The sequence below is a fragment of the Hemiscyllium ocellatum genome, chromosome 17 (assembly GCF_020745735.1).
Source record: "Hemiscyllium ocellatum isolate sHemOce1 chromosome 17, sHemOce1.pat.X.cur, whole genome shotgun sequence".
In the NCBI taxonomy this organism is placed as follows: domain Eukaryota; kingdom Metazoa; phylum Chordata; class Chondrichthyes; order Orectolobiformes; family Hemiscylliidae; genus Hemiscyllium; species Hemiscyllium ocellatum.
In genome coordinates, this window is record NC_083417.1 from 53,788,151 (window position 1) to 53,801,105 (window position 12,955).

The window sequence follows — 12,955 nt, forward strand, 5'->3', positions numbered from 1 at the left end:
CTTCATAATTACTAAATTAATTTTTATTCCTCAGTATTTTCAATATTTGCAGAAATCATTTTGAATTCACACATTTAACCTATATGCATTTGATGACTTTGTAATGAATATGGTTAGGTTTAAAAATACTTTCAAACTAATTATTTTCCAAACTCCTTTCTATGGAAAAATTGACAAAAATAATCATGAACTGTGACATGGATGCTTGGAAGAGGTATTGTAACAACTACAGAATATACTCTGTGTGGAACTTCAATTTCAATGATGAAGAGTGGCTTGGTAACAACAAGAGGTCTCAAAGTCCCGAAGGACATAGAATTGACAGATGTGCCAGACAGCAGGTGAAAAAGAGAAGAAGCATGTGGCAAAAACCTAATTAGTTGAGGGATCCATGATGACGGCAATCTAGGAGGATCCGCACTGCAGCAGAAATGGACAAACTTCTAACCTGCCCAATGCAGACCATTGTGATATCCTGGGACTCTGTAAAATATCAACTTACCTGTGTTTTCACTGTCCAGAGATGCCGAAGAAGGGAGGAGAGCATCCAAGGCCAGGCCCGCGCCCTAGCCTGCAGGATCCTTGGACTCGATTACCGACCAGGCCCTGGTGAAGTAGCTCGCGAAATCTCGTGAGATGTTGGGTAAGTAGGTAGAGGAGAAGCTGATCCCGATCTCTCTCATGCTGCAGAAGAATGAACAGCAGCTGGGAGTCCTGGAAAAAAGGACGGATGAGGTTTAACATAGAGTCACAGTGGTGGAATCTGATAGCAGTTCCTTCAAGGATAGGATCCAAGCCCTGGAGATGCGGGTCCGTAATTTGTGTGACCAAGTGGATAATCTTGAAAACAGGGAAAAAATATTTGGATCGTCGATTTGCCGGAGGGTAACGAAGGAATTTATTGAGGAACGGTTGCAGAAATTCTTTAACTTGGAGGCTGGAATGAGAGGCTTGAAGATCGAGAGGACACACCAGGTCACGGCGTGGACATCAGGTGTGGGTCAATGTCCTCGTCCTCTCTTGGTGCGGTTTCATCATTTTGGAGATAAAGAGAGAATCGTGGAAGCTTCCAGAATACAGGGGAAGGATCCGTAGGCTCTAATGTATGAGTGCTCTAAGATCATATTCTTCTAGGTATTCTCAGCGGCGGTGATCCAGTAAGGAAAATCCTATGACAGTGTCAAGAGAAGACCGAGGGAGCTTGGGATCTGTTATACTCTGAGGTATCCGGCGGCGCTTCAGCTCACCTTAGATCTCTTTGACATGTCAAAGAAGGCAAGAGACTTTGTGGACACATTAATCTAATCTGAACAATTTAGTATGTACAAATAGTAGTGTTGTTTAGGTATGTCTTTTCTTTATTTTAAAAAACAGAGGAAGTCCTGTTGGGGCTTTCTTTTCCTTTTTTTATTGGTAATAATTTAGTTTAAGCTACATTGCGCAGCGGTTGAGATGTATACTTTCAAATTTTAAGTTAAGCTATACCAAAGGATGGGTGGGGTATTTACCCCTTTTTTCTTTAAAAATGTTATCTTTATTCACATTGCTATTTCATGGTGTATTTTCTTTCTCTTCTGCTTGTGTTTGCGGTGCGGTTCTAGCTAGGAGGAGTGAAAATGGTTGGGATGGCTAGATATCTACTTACGGGCATTTTCTACCTGGTTCAGGTGGTTATGTGCCTCTGCTGCAGTCTTGGCAATGGGATGGAAAATTGGGTCTTGGGATGGGTAGTTACCCCCTTTGGGCAGGGGGTGAGTTCCCCTATTCAGCGCCATTGGCGCTTTGTACGTCGGTTTGTTTTTTGGTTTTTGTTGTATATAATCTTTGATAGCTTTGTAGGTTTGTTAACTGTAGTGGTTTTAGTTTATGTAGTTTTTATGTTTGATGGATTTTGTGACACTAAGGCTCGGCGATTTGTGGTTCAAGTTCCTCCTTTATGGAATTTAAATGTTATTGCAGAAGGCTATGGCTAATGACTTGATTAAATGCTGTACCTGGAATATCAAGGGGAGTCACTCACTAATTAAGAGGAAGAAAGTACTTTTGGGTCTTAGAAAGGAGAACGTGGATATTGCTTTGTCACAGGAGACACACTTGGGTGATAGGCAGCATTTGAAACTACAGCAGAATGGCTTTGATTGGGTTTACTTTTCATCTTTTAATACCAGAAGTAGTGGAGTGGCTATATTGGTTAGGAGGAATCTCCCATTTAAGTTACTAGAATGTGTTAAAGACACATGGAAGATTTGTAATTCTCAAAGCCCTGATAAACAGGGAAGTATATAGTGTTTTAAATGTTTATTGCCCTCAGGTCCATCCCCTCAAAGTTGTGGTAGATACTTCCTTTAAACTGATCAGTCTTGAGTCTTGGCATATCATCATAGGGGGAGATGATAACTGTGTCATGAATCCCTCGGTGGACAGGTTGCCCAAAGGCCCCCCCGATACTCTCTGTACAAACTAAATAATCAGTGGATCTGTGTGTGGAGTTACGGCTGGTGGACGTCTGGAGGCATCTCCACCCTACAGGCAGGGATTTTATTATTTTTCCCAATCCACACAGATGTCACACCTAGATTGATTTTTTTCTGACCCCTGTGGCAACCCTGGACTTGGTGGCATCTTGTACGATTGGTAATATTACCATCTCCAATCTTGCTCCAATGTACCTATTGGTTAAGATTAAGGACGTTACAGTGGGTTTGAGGCGCTGGCGAATGGGTCCCTTTATCCTCAAGGATAATACGTTTCTGGAGTACTTCTCTAGGGAATTTTGGGTGTTCCTAGACATTAACTCAGGCTCGGTTAGGAGCCCATCCATCCTTTGGGAAACTGACAAAGCCTATGCCAGGGGTTAGTTATTTCCTACTCTGCCAGTAGGAAGCAGCAGAAGGGTCAGCAGCAATGTCTCCTTGAAGCATGGTTGAAGGCAGCTGAGAAAGCTTACTTTGACAAGCCCTCAGTCAAGCTACAAAGGACAACGGCGCTGCGGTCTACATCAAAATCCGTGCTCATGCAGACAGCAAAGAAGGAGTTTACTTTTGCAAAGCAAAGGTTATGTAAGCATGGTGACAGGCCAGGCAAATACTTAGCATAACTCTCCAGGAAAAGGAGTGCCCCTCAAGCCATTACAGCGATTAGGGAAGGGTTTGGAACCCAACATGTGACTCCAAAAAGATTAATGTGGCATTCCAGAGATTTTACTCCAAGTTATACAAATCTGAGGGCTGTGAGGAAGGGTGGACCAAAATGAAGTCTTTTCTTAAGGACCTGGAGTTCCCAGATGTGATACCCAAACAAAAGTCTTTTCCCAATGCTCTCTTATCAGAGCAAGAGGTGCAGGAGGCCGTGAAGCAACTCCAGAGTGGAAAGGTGCCCGGTTCTGATGGACTTGCCAGCAAATTCCAAAAGGAATTTATAAACATATTGTCAGACCCGATGCTCAACATGTTTAATGACTCATTCAGCCGTGATTGTCTCCCGTCATTTCGGAGAGAGGCCAATATTTCGCTTATTCTTAAAAAAGGGAAGGTCCCGGAGGACTGTGCCTCGTACAGGCCCATTTCACTCTTGAATGTAGACTTTAAAATCCTCTCTAAGACTTTTACATTAAGGCTGGAGACTATGTTACCTTCTATTGTAAAAGAGGACCAGACGGGCTTCATAAAGAGCTGAAGGTCCTCCAAGAATGTAAGGAGGCCGCTTAATATAATTCAAACGTATTCACAGCAGTCTATACAGAGATTAGTGATTTCTCTAAATGCAGAGAAGGCATTTGACTGAGTTGAATGGCCATACCTTTTCTATATTCTGGAGCGGTTTGGCTTGGGCGAAGTCTAGATAGGTAAAGGTTTTCTACAATGACCCTCTCCCTGCGGTCATCATCAATGGAGTGCGATCCAGCAATTTTAACATTTTTAGGGGCAGCCGGTAGGGCTGTCCCCTTTACCCACTGCTTTTTACATTGGTGATTGAATCATTGACAGATGCCATTCGTAGGGATCCCAATATATCAGCTCCAGAAGTAGGGTCAAAATTACATAAGATTTTGTTGTATGCGGATGATGTCATAATTTCTTTTGTCAAATCCAGCAGTTTCGGTGCCTCGCCTGATACAGTGCATCAGTGCGTTTAGCGCCTTTTCAGGTTACAAGATTAATCTTGCAAAATCAAAGGCTATGCCTATGGTTGGTCTTACGAAGGTGCTAGGTCTTGAGGGTGAATACTGATTCCCATTTAAGTGGTCACAGGGGGTTTTTGTGTATTTAAGCATATTCATTACTCCAGTTCTGGATTGGCTGTTCAAAGCTAATTTTGTTCAATTATTTGACAAAATTTAACAAGACCTTCAAAAATGGGAGGCACTTCTGGTCTCGTGATTGGGATGAATAGCACTTATTAAGATGAATATTCTCTCCCATTTGTTATACCCTATATGGATGCTCCTCCTGATTTTCAATAAGCAAACATTCAGGAGACTGAATGGCTGGTTTAGTTCTTTTATTTGGCATCGTAAGCAGCCCCTCATTAAATTAGCTAAACCGCAATTGCCTCACAGATTGGGAGGGAGTGGATCTTCTGGACTTTAAAAGCTACCAACTAAGCTCATTTTTATCCTATGTGAGTGACTGGGCCTATGGGGGCCCTCTTACAATATGGTTAGATATCAAAACCTCCCAGGCAAGGTGCTCCCTTACTAGCTTGCTGTTTTTGGACAAAATGAGGACACTTAGGGAATATTGCCATAACCCAATAGTTATCAATACTGTTAAAGCATGGAGGGTAATTCGACAGAGGGAAGGCAATATTGGCAAAACAGCTTCTCTTACACCTAGAGTGAGTCTGCCGTGTTTTCAACCGGGGATGATAGATTCAGGATTCAAACATTGGGTAGAGGTATGTCTTGCATGGGCGACTTATTTGAGGGATGTCCTTTGATCACTTAGCATGGCAATACAAGCTATCTAACAGGGACTCTTTCATTTTTTTTCAAATTAGGGATTTTACTCAAAAAATGACTACACTTTTGACTGATCCCTACAAACCAGACTTAGCTCATGCTAAGAGTACACTTTCTGTCAGTATTTTATATCAGATGGGAAGGTGCCCCCTCAGAGGAGTTCGATCGACTCTGCAGGGTGTAGGCAAGAGAGCAAAGTGTTGAAGTATCCTCAGAGGCATGGGAAGATATTTGGGAAAATGCAAGAAAGATATCAAATTGCAATAGGACCTATGCTTTACAGTTGAAGATTCTCCACAAGATCCACTTGGCACCAGACTATATGTCAAAATTTAAATCAGGGCTATCTTCAACATGTCCCAAGTGCAAGGTCTGTACGGGCACTTTTCCCCATTGTCTCTGGTCCTGTGGTAGGCTTTAAACATACTGGATCTGTGGCGAGTGCAATGGAGAGGATTTTGGGTGTAAGGGTGATGAAGGACCCCATCTCTCTTCTACTTGGCCTGCCCAGTGTGTTCCCTGCAGGTGCGTATAAGAAAATACTTTTCAATATCCTCACTTTCTGGGCAAGAAAGAATAACTTGATAGGTCGGGTATCCGAAAACTCCCCGGGCCTGTCAGGTTGGCGAAAGATTATTACGGAGCATATACGCTTGGATTTTCTCACAAGTATGGTACACCACAAAGCTGATCATTTTTATTAGACATGGCAGCCATTTTTGGAATACCTGAACACAGATTTATCTGCTACACTATTATGGGCTTTTATATAGCCGTAACAATTATGTTTTACAAGTCCAATATCCAGGGAGGAGGAACTGCAAACGTATCAGCATCTTGTTTGGCTGATTGGAGTTATTCTATCTAATAGTTCCGTTGTTGGTTATTAATTATTTAGTCAAAAAGTTAGTTGGGGTTTTTGATTATATATTTTTCTTTCTAAATTGATATATTTGTTCATGAGGGCGGGTTGGTTTTTTAAAAAACTTTTTTATGTTATTTCTTTATATTGTTTTGTATTTGTTGTAATATTACAAAAGTCTATTTTTTCAATAAAAATATATTTTTAAAAAACCTAATTAGTGATACATTTATGGACTAGGCTAGACCACTCAAAACATTCTTAAGCAGGCAGCCCAGACTATAACTTTGCAATTTGTGTCGGTAAGTGTACAATGAAAATTATTCAGAGTAAGTTTGCAAGGTTGATTACCAGGTTGCAAAACAAACAAAAATGTATTCACATAATTACAGAATGAAACACAAAGAACAGAATAAAGAACACCCCCAGAACTCAGTCTATGCAAACTAGACTTAATTATGCTGTTATGAATGTGCACAACAGTTCCAATAAATAAACCCTCTTAAACACATTAAAATTCAAACAAAGGCTTATTGGTCGAAGTTAGAAGGGCAGAAGGAGAGAGAGTCTAGCAGCCTGTCTCCACACAGCTCCACAGCTGAACTCCCTAACATGTTCTGGACTGAACTGTTCAGCAAGAGCACTAGCCATGCCCCCTTGACTTAGACAGGTTACTTATAAAAACATAAAAGCGTTGGCCTAAAGACTCATCTGTTTACGTATAAACAAAAAAGCCTTTCATCTCTGTAGCAAACCCAGCCGTTTCAGAGCCCAGCTTGTTTACGACCTTCTGATAAAAACCAAAGACACAGTATCCTTTAGAAAAGCAACTACTTTTAAAAAAAAGGACCAGCTTTGTGACAATACAGTGTTCATCAATGCTCTCAATGCCTTCAGAGAGAGGTGGGCAATGCTCAATACAGTACTATATTTCCTCCTCCAATTATAGTTTGATTTAGTCCACTCCCTCTCTCTCACTTTTTGATATTAGTATTGCCCTTAACAGGTTTTGCTTGCAAATATCCAGTTGGCCACATGGATGTTTTCTTGGTGTGGGAAAAAAGGAAAACCTGATTAATCTGGTTCTCACCAATCTACCTGTTACAGATGTGTCTGTCTGTGACAACAGCAATATAGGAGTAACAATGGCATATTCTTTGTCTAGTCTTCATGTTATGTTACATGGAGAAAGCAAGGATTGCAGATGCTGGAGATTAGAGTTGAAGAGCATGGTGCTGGAAAAGCACTATCAGTCAGGCAGCATCCAAGGAGAGGGAGAATTGACATTTCAGGCATAAGCCTTTCATTAGGAACTTACATACTCTTTGATTATGTTATGTGGCATGACAATGTTGTTTAATGGGATGGATTAAAATTAATTGTGAATGATTCAGCAGTTACAACTGGCACCATGAGTCATCATTAGCAATCGAATTGTGTCAGACCATGATCTATAACCTAATGCTTGGCCCAGCCCTGTTACCTTCAAGACAGGAGACAAAATTTGATCCAATGTGCATTGCAGGACCCTTATTAGGTATGTATAAAAATGAAGTGCCTACGCAGAATAACAGCACAAGTAGCATACGGACAGCCAAGTGATTCCAAAACAAGGTCAAAAACTCTAAACTCCTGTCCTGCTCAGTTGTTGATGGCAGTACACAACTAATAGCCGATGGGAAGAAAAGATTCTCTGAACATGCCTACCATCAATGATGCTACAGTCAAGTAATTCAGTCTAAAGGACAAGTTCTGTAACCATCTTCAGCCGGGAGAATTGGTTGTATTACATATTCAAGCATCCTCTGAAGATTATAGCATCTCATGTTCCATTCTTTACCCAATTTGACATAACTTCAGAAAATAGCCGAGCACACTGGATACAGTAAAAACTATGGTCCCTGACAATATCATAGTTGAAATTTTGAAGATCGTGCCCTTCCAAATTGAAATTGTTCTAATACAGATGCAACACAGGTATCTAACTGACAAGGGAATGTCCTTCTGAAAATTTAAAGCTTAAAGAAAAACGTATTTATGAAATAGAATGTTAATAGTAAATGATTGTTAACAGCATAAAAACTGAGAAAGGAGGAGCAAGTGGAACAAATTGTGAGGGTGACCAGTGCATGAGGATTATGAATAGTGGTGAAGGAGAGATAGAGATGTATAATTGGTGCAATTGGAGATTGAAAGGATAAAATGGTTCCCTCTGGTGAGAGCAAAGAAAACAATACAAGGCTCTGTGTGTGCATGTTTATAAATGTGTGTGTTGGGGGCAGGTGGAAGTAAAATGTATGAAAACATTCAGACAAGGTTATGCTCCGAAGTTGTGGAATTCAACATTAAATCCTACAGCCTGTAAAGTGCCTAAGTAGAAAATGAGGTGTCAGCTCCTCCATCTTGCATTGTGCTTCACGGGAACATAGTAGCAGGCCCAGAACAGAAATGTTAGCCTGGGGACAAGATGGTTCACTGAATTGGCAAGAAATTGGAAAATTGGGGTCATTCTTACAGACAGAGCAGAAGTATACTGCAAGTATTTTCTTGGTCTGCATTCGTTTTGCCAATGTAAAGGAGACCACATTGTGAGCAGCCCATACACTTCTCTCAATCTAGTCTCCTGTAAGTAAAACCCTGCTTTGCCTCGAAGGTGTATTTGGCACCTTGGACAGTAAGGAAGGAGGAGGTGCATGGGCAAGTGTCGCATATTCTGTGATGGCATTGGAAGGTGCCATGATTGGGGGTGAGTGGTTAGGAATTATTAGGAACGGTGATGTAATGGGTCAGGGTGAGCTGTCCCTACAGAATGCTGACAGTGGAGAGGACAGGAAGCTGTGTTTGGTAGTGGTATCCTTAAAGAGGTGGTATAAATGGTAGAGGCTAAACTTTTGAAACCTAAGCTCTTTCAACAACAACTTCCGAATCTCTAAATTCCAATAAGAAGATCAACAGTGAATGGGACACCCACCACCTCAAAGTTCCTCTTGAAGTAATGCACCAAGTTGATTTGTAATTATATTACAATACCTTGATTGTCACTTGTTCAAAATCCTGAAAATCCTGCCCCAACAGCAATGTTGTTTTACAGATGCTACATGGACTTTCTCAAGGGCATTTTTGAATAGGCACTGTCATGTCAGTGATTCCCATATTCCACAAACAAATAAAATAATGCACAATATTGTATTTAAATTTCAATTCCCTATCGCATGAACTCCCTCTTCACATGAACTAACCCTTCTCCTTCAAACCTATTATCAACCAACCCCTCTTCAAAAAAATCTTATACTTGTTAACTACTGCCTCATCTCCAATCTTCCTTTACTATCCAAGGTCCTTGGCTTCATTGTTGCCTCCCAAATCTGCCATTTTTCAATTCTTAATTTCCTCTAATCAGGTTTCCACCCCACCACATTATTAAAACAGTCTTGTTCAAAATTACACATCACATGCAATATAGCTGCTACATACAATATAACTGTTACTGCTATAACTATCCCTTGTCATCTCTCCTGACTCATCTATAGCTTCTAACATGGTTGAACATGGCATCTTCCTCCAGCATCTCCTGACTATTGTCAAGTTTTGCAGGACTGATCTTGCCTGGTTACATTCTGATTTAACCAACCATAGCCAGAAAATCTTCGGCAATAACTTCTCTTTTGATTCCTGTACACTACTAAAAATATCAAAAGATGTATTTTTGGCTACCTTCAATTCCCCATTGACATGCTATTTCTCGGTGACACACATGCTAACAGCCAGTGTCACCTCACCATCATATCTCACAAGCTGCCACCATCTCTGATTTTCACTCTGCTTGTATTAAATGGATATGTAAAAATTCTTCTCTAGTGAATTATTGGGTGGACTGAAGAGTTGTTATTGGATCCTTATCAAAAAACATTATGTTGTCTATCCAGGACTCCATTCCTTGTTCTGGCAACTGTTCAAGGCTGAATCAGGTCATTTAGTATGGCGCTTACCTGAGGTGTACTCAGAATACATATCCATCATCACCAACATGACCATTTGCATCTCTGTCACTGTTATGAACCTATTTGATGTTATTGGTGGAACCTGGCTTGATAAATCATATCTTGATTTGTTTTAGTTTTAATGAAATTACTTCTTGCTGAAACATAAGTATGCAATGCTGTAGGTATTGTTTCAACAATAAAATGGAAGTTTATTCAAAAAGATAAAATAATCCAAATGATTTACTTATAATACAAATTCAAAGATTTTAAGCACATAGAAAAATCCCATTAAACTTAAAATACTCCTTCAAAAAGAAACAAAACTGGTACAGTAGCCAAAGCACACTACTTATAATACCCATACCAGTGTCCCTGTATCTAACACCTTGGTAAGTTTTGGTCATTTGTGATTTTAGCTTTCAGATTAGAACTGCAAATATCTTCTTCCTGGAATTATCGTACACCTGAGCTTCATTGTACTCAGTTTTAAGTAACCACTTTGGAATTTTGGACCAATACTTCTGGTCTGGGACTTACACTAATACTTCCTTCTCAGGAACACTATTCTAATTAGCCATCTTATTTCAAAAACTTCATAGGATTGTCCGACTCAAAAGTCAAAAGTTAAACGTAAAGTCGCGCTCAGCTGGACACCTCCCTTAGCCAGTACCTATGGCCATACTCATCAGAAGATGTCTGATCATGGAAGCTAAGCAGGCTCAGGGCAGTTTAATACTTGGATGGCAGACTGCCTGAGAATACCAGATGCAGTAGGCTTTTTCTTTCTGACATTTTCCTGACAAGATGATTCCGTCTAAAAAGAAGGGTTGTTCGGTTATCAACCAGCTGGTTATGAGGGAATATACAATAAATATCTACAAGCATTTCCATGCCATGGTTTGGAAGAGATATACTTCTCTGGAGATCCATAAGTTATAGTAAAGGAAATGAGTACTCCCAGTATGCTGACTGATAATGGTATCATCAAGGCTGTTTGCATTAAAGGCATAATGCTTTTCTTCAGAAAACACAATGAAAATGAGGACTCTCCGAACAAACTTCCTACATTGGTAATCTATGTTCCTGTTACATCATACAATGAATGCAATGATTGAAGTTGATGAAAATTAAACTACAAATGTTTTGTTAAACAAACTGTTAGAAGTGAGAAAATGAAAATTTCCTTAAAGCTTAAAAAAAAGTTCCTAAATTGTTGAATAAAATTTGAGGCCCCATAATTTATCAGTTGAACAGCAAAAGAACCTAAAATTAATGGAAATCCATTACTGGTGCTCAAAACCCATTAATTTTAAAGCCAGACTTCCAAAACTGTTTTAAAGGACACACTTAAATGCTTACAAGTTAATAATTAACTTCAGCCACACAAAAGAACAGACCAGTTATTACTTCAAAAATCAGAAACCCAAGCTCCCACAATGTACATCACAACCTATCTCACCACTTCCTCAATGCTCACTATCCTTCATTGCCACCTATCTGTCAGGTGGATTTTCAAATTCTGGTTCTTGTTTTCAATCTTCTCTGCTTTGGTCTCTCAGTTTCTGGGGACTCGTACAATTCTTTGAGATCTGTGTTCCTCAGTTCTTGTGGATTTCAGATTTTATTGGTTGGGCCAATATCTTCATTTTCTCAGCGGCAGTTGCAGTGGGAGGACAGACAGTGAGGACAAGAGGCCCGACGGGAAGGCAGGAGTAAAGTTTAAAAACTTACCTCATGTATAAGCAGAGCGCACGCTGAGCAGGAGTGAACACGAGACTGCTGGGTAAGTGAGGCTTTACAGTTGGGTGGTTGCTTTCTCTGAAACACAACACCAGCAGTGTCTGCCACCCATCCTCCTCCTTCTCTAACCAAAGAAAAAGATTCAGGTGCGCTGCATTGATGAGGTGACAAGTCTCTTTTCCCCCTCTCTTTTAGTTTTCAGCAGGCTTGTTGGAATTTAGAATAGTGGGGATGGAGGTTAGAGCAACTGAATGTTACTCCTGCAGAATGTGTCCCTGCTGCCTGCATCTTCGGAAAGTGCACCCAACTCCAGCTCCTCGAAAACCACGTTAGGGAACTGGAGCTGGATGAACATTGGATCGTTCGGGAGGCAGGGTGCGTTATTGAGAGGAGTTACAGGGAGGTAATCACACCTCTGGTAAAAAAAAGGTAGATGGGTTACCGCCGGGGGCGGAAAGGGAACTGGCAGGCAGTGCAGGATCCCCTGTGGCCGTTCCCCTCAGCGAGTTTTGGATACTTTTGGTTGGGGTGGGGAGTACTTACCAGGGGTAACCAATAGGGCACAGGTCTCTGGCTCAGAGTCTGTCCCTGTTGCTCAGAAGGGAAGGGGGAAGAGGAGCAGAGCATTAGTCATTGAGGACTTCATTGTTAGGGGGACAGACAGGAGGTTCTGTGGGAATGAGAGACTTACAGTTGGTGTGTTGCCTCCCAGGTGCCAGGACTTGTGATGTCTCTGATCATGCTTTTGGGATCCTTGCAGGGGAGAGAGAGCAGCCCCAAATCCTGGTCCACATAGGCACCAACTATATAGGTAGAAAGAGATGGGGATTTAAGGCAGAATTCAGGGAGCTAGGGTGGAAGCTAAGAGCTAGGACAAACAGAGTTGTTATCTCTAGTTTGTTACCCGTGCTATGTGCTAGCGAGGTGAGGAATATGGAGAGAGAGGAACTGAACACGTGGTTATAGGGATGGTGCAGGGGAGGGTTTTGGATTCCTGGATAATTGGGGCTCTTTCTGGGGTAGGTAGGACCTCTACAAACAAGATGGTCTTCACCTGAATCAGAGGGATACCAATATGCTGGGGGGGGGGGAATTTGCTATTGCTCTTCAGGTAGGCTTAAACTAATTCAGCAGGGGGATAGGAACCGAAATTGTAGTTCAAGAAAGAGGAGGCTGAGAATAGGGAGGTCCGAAATACGGTTTCAGGGTCACAAGAGGGCACCAGAAAGCAAGACGTTGGTTTGAAGTGTGTCTATTTCAACGCCAGAAGCATCTGGAATAAGGTAGGTGAACTTGCAGCACGGGTCGGTACCTGGGATTTCGAGGTTCTGGACATTTCAGTGACATGGGTCAAGCAGGGACAGGAATGGTTGTTGCAGGTTCCAGGATTGAGATGTTTCAGAAGGAACA

General features: G+C 41.3%; 1 long non-coding RNA gene across 1 annotated transcript in view; it reads right to left on the reverse strand.

The window, feature by feature from the left end:
- Positions 1-12,955, reverse strand: part of LOC132823980 (uncharacterized) — a 66,290-nt gene that overhangs the window by 43,433 nt on the left and 9,902 nt on the right. The window contains exons 2-3 of the long non-coding RNA XR_009645617.1: positions 12,237-12,348; positions 503-714 (exon numbers count right to left, since the gene is read on the reverse strand). This is a non-coding gene — a long non-coding RNA (uncharacterized LOC132823980). The remainder of the gene's footprint in view (positions 1-502; positions 715-12,236; positions 12,349-12,955) is intronic.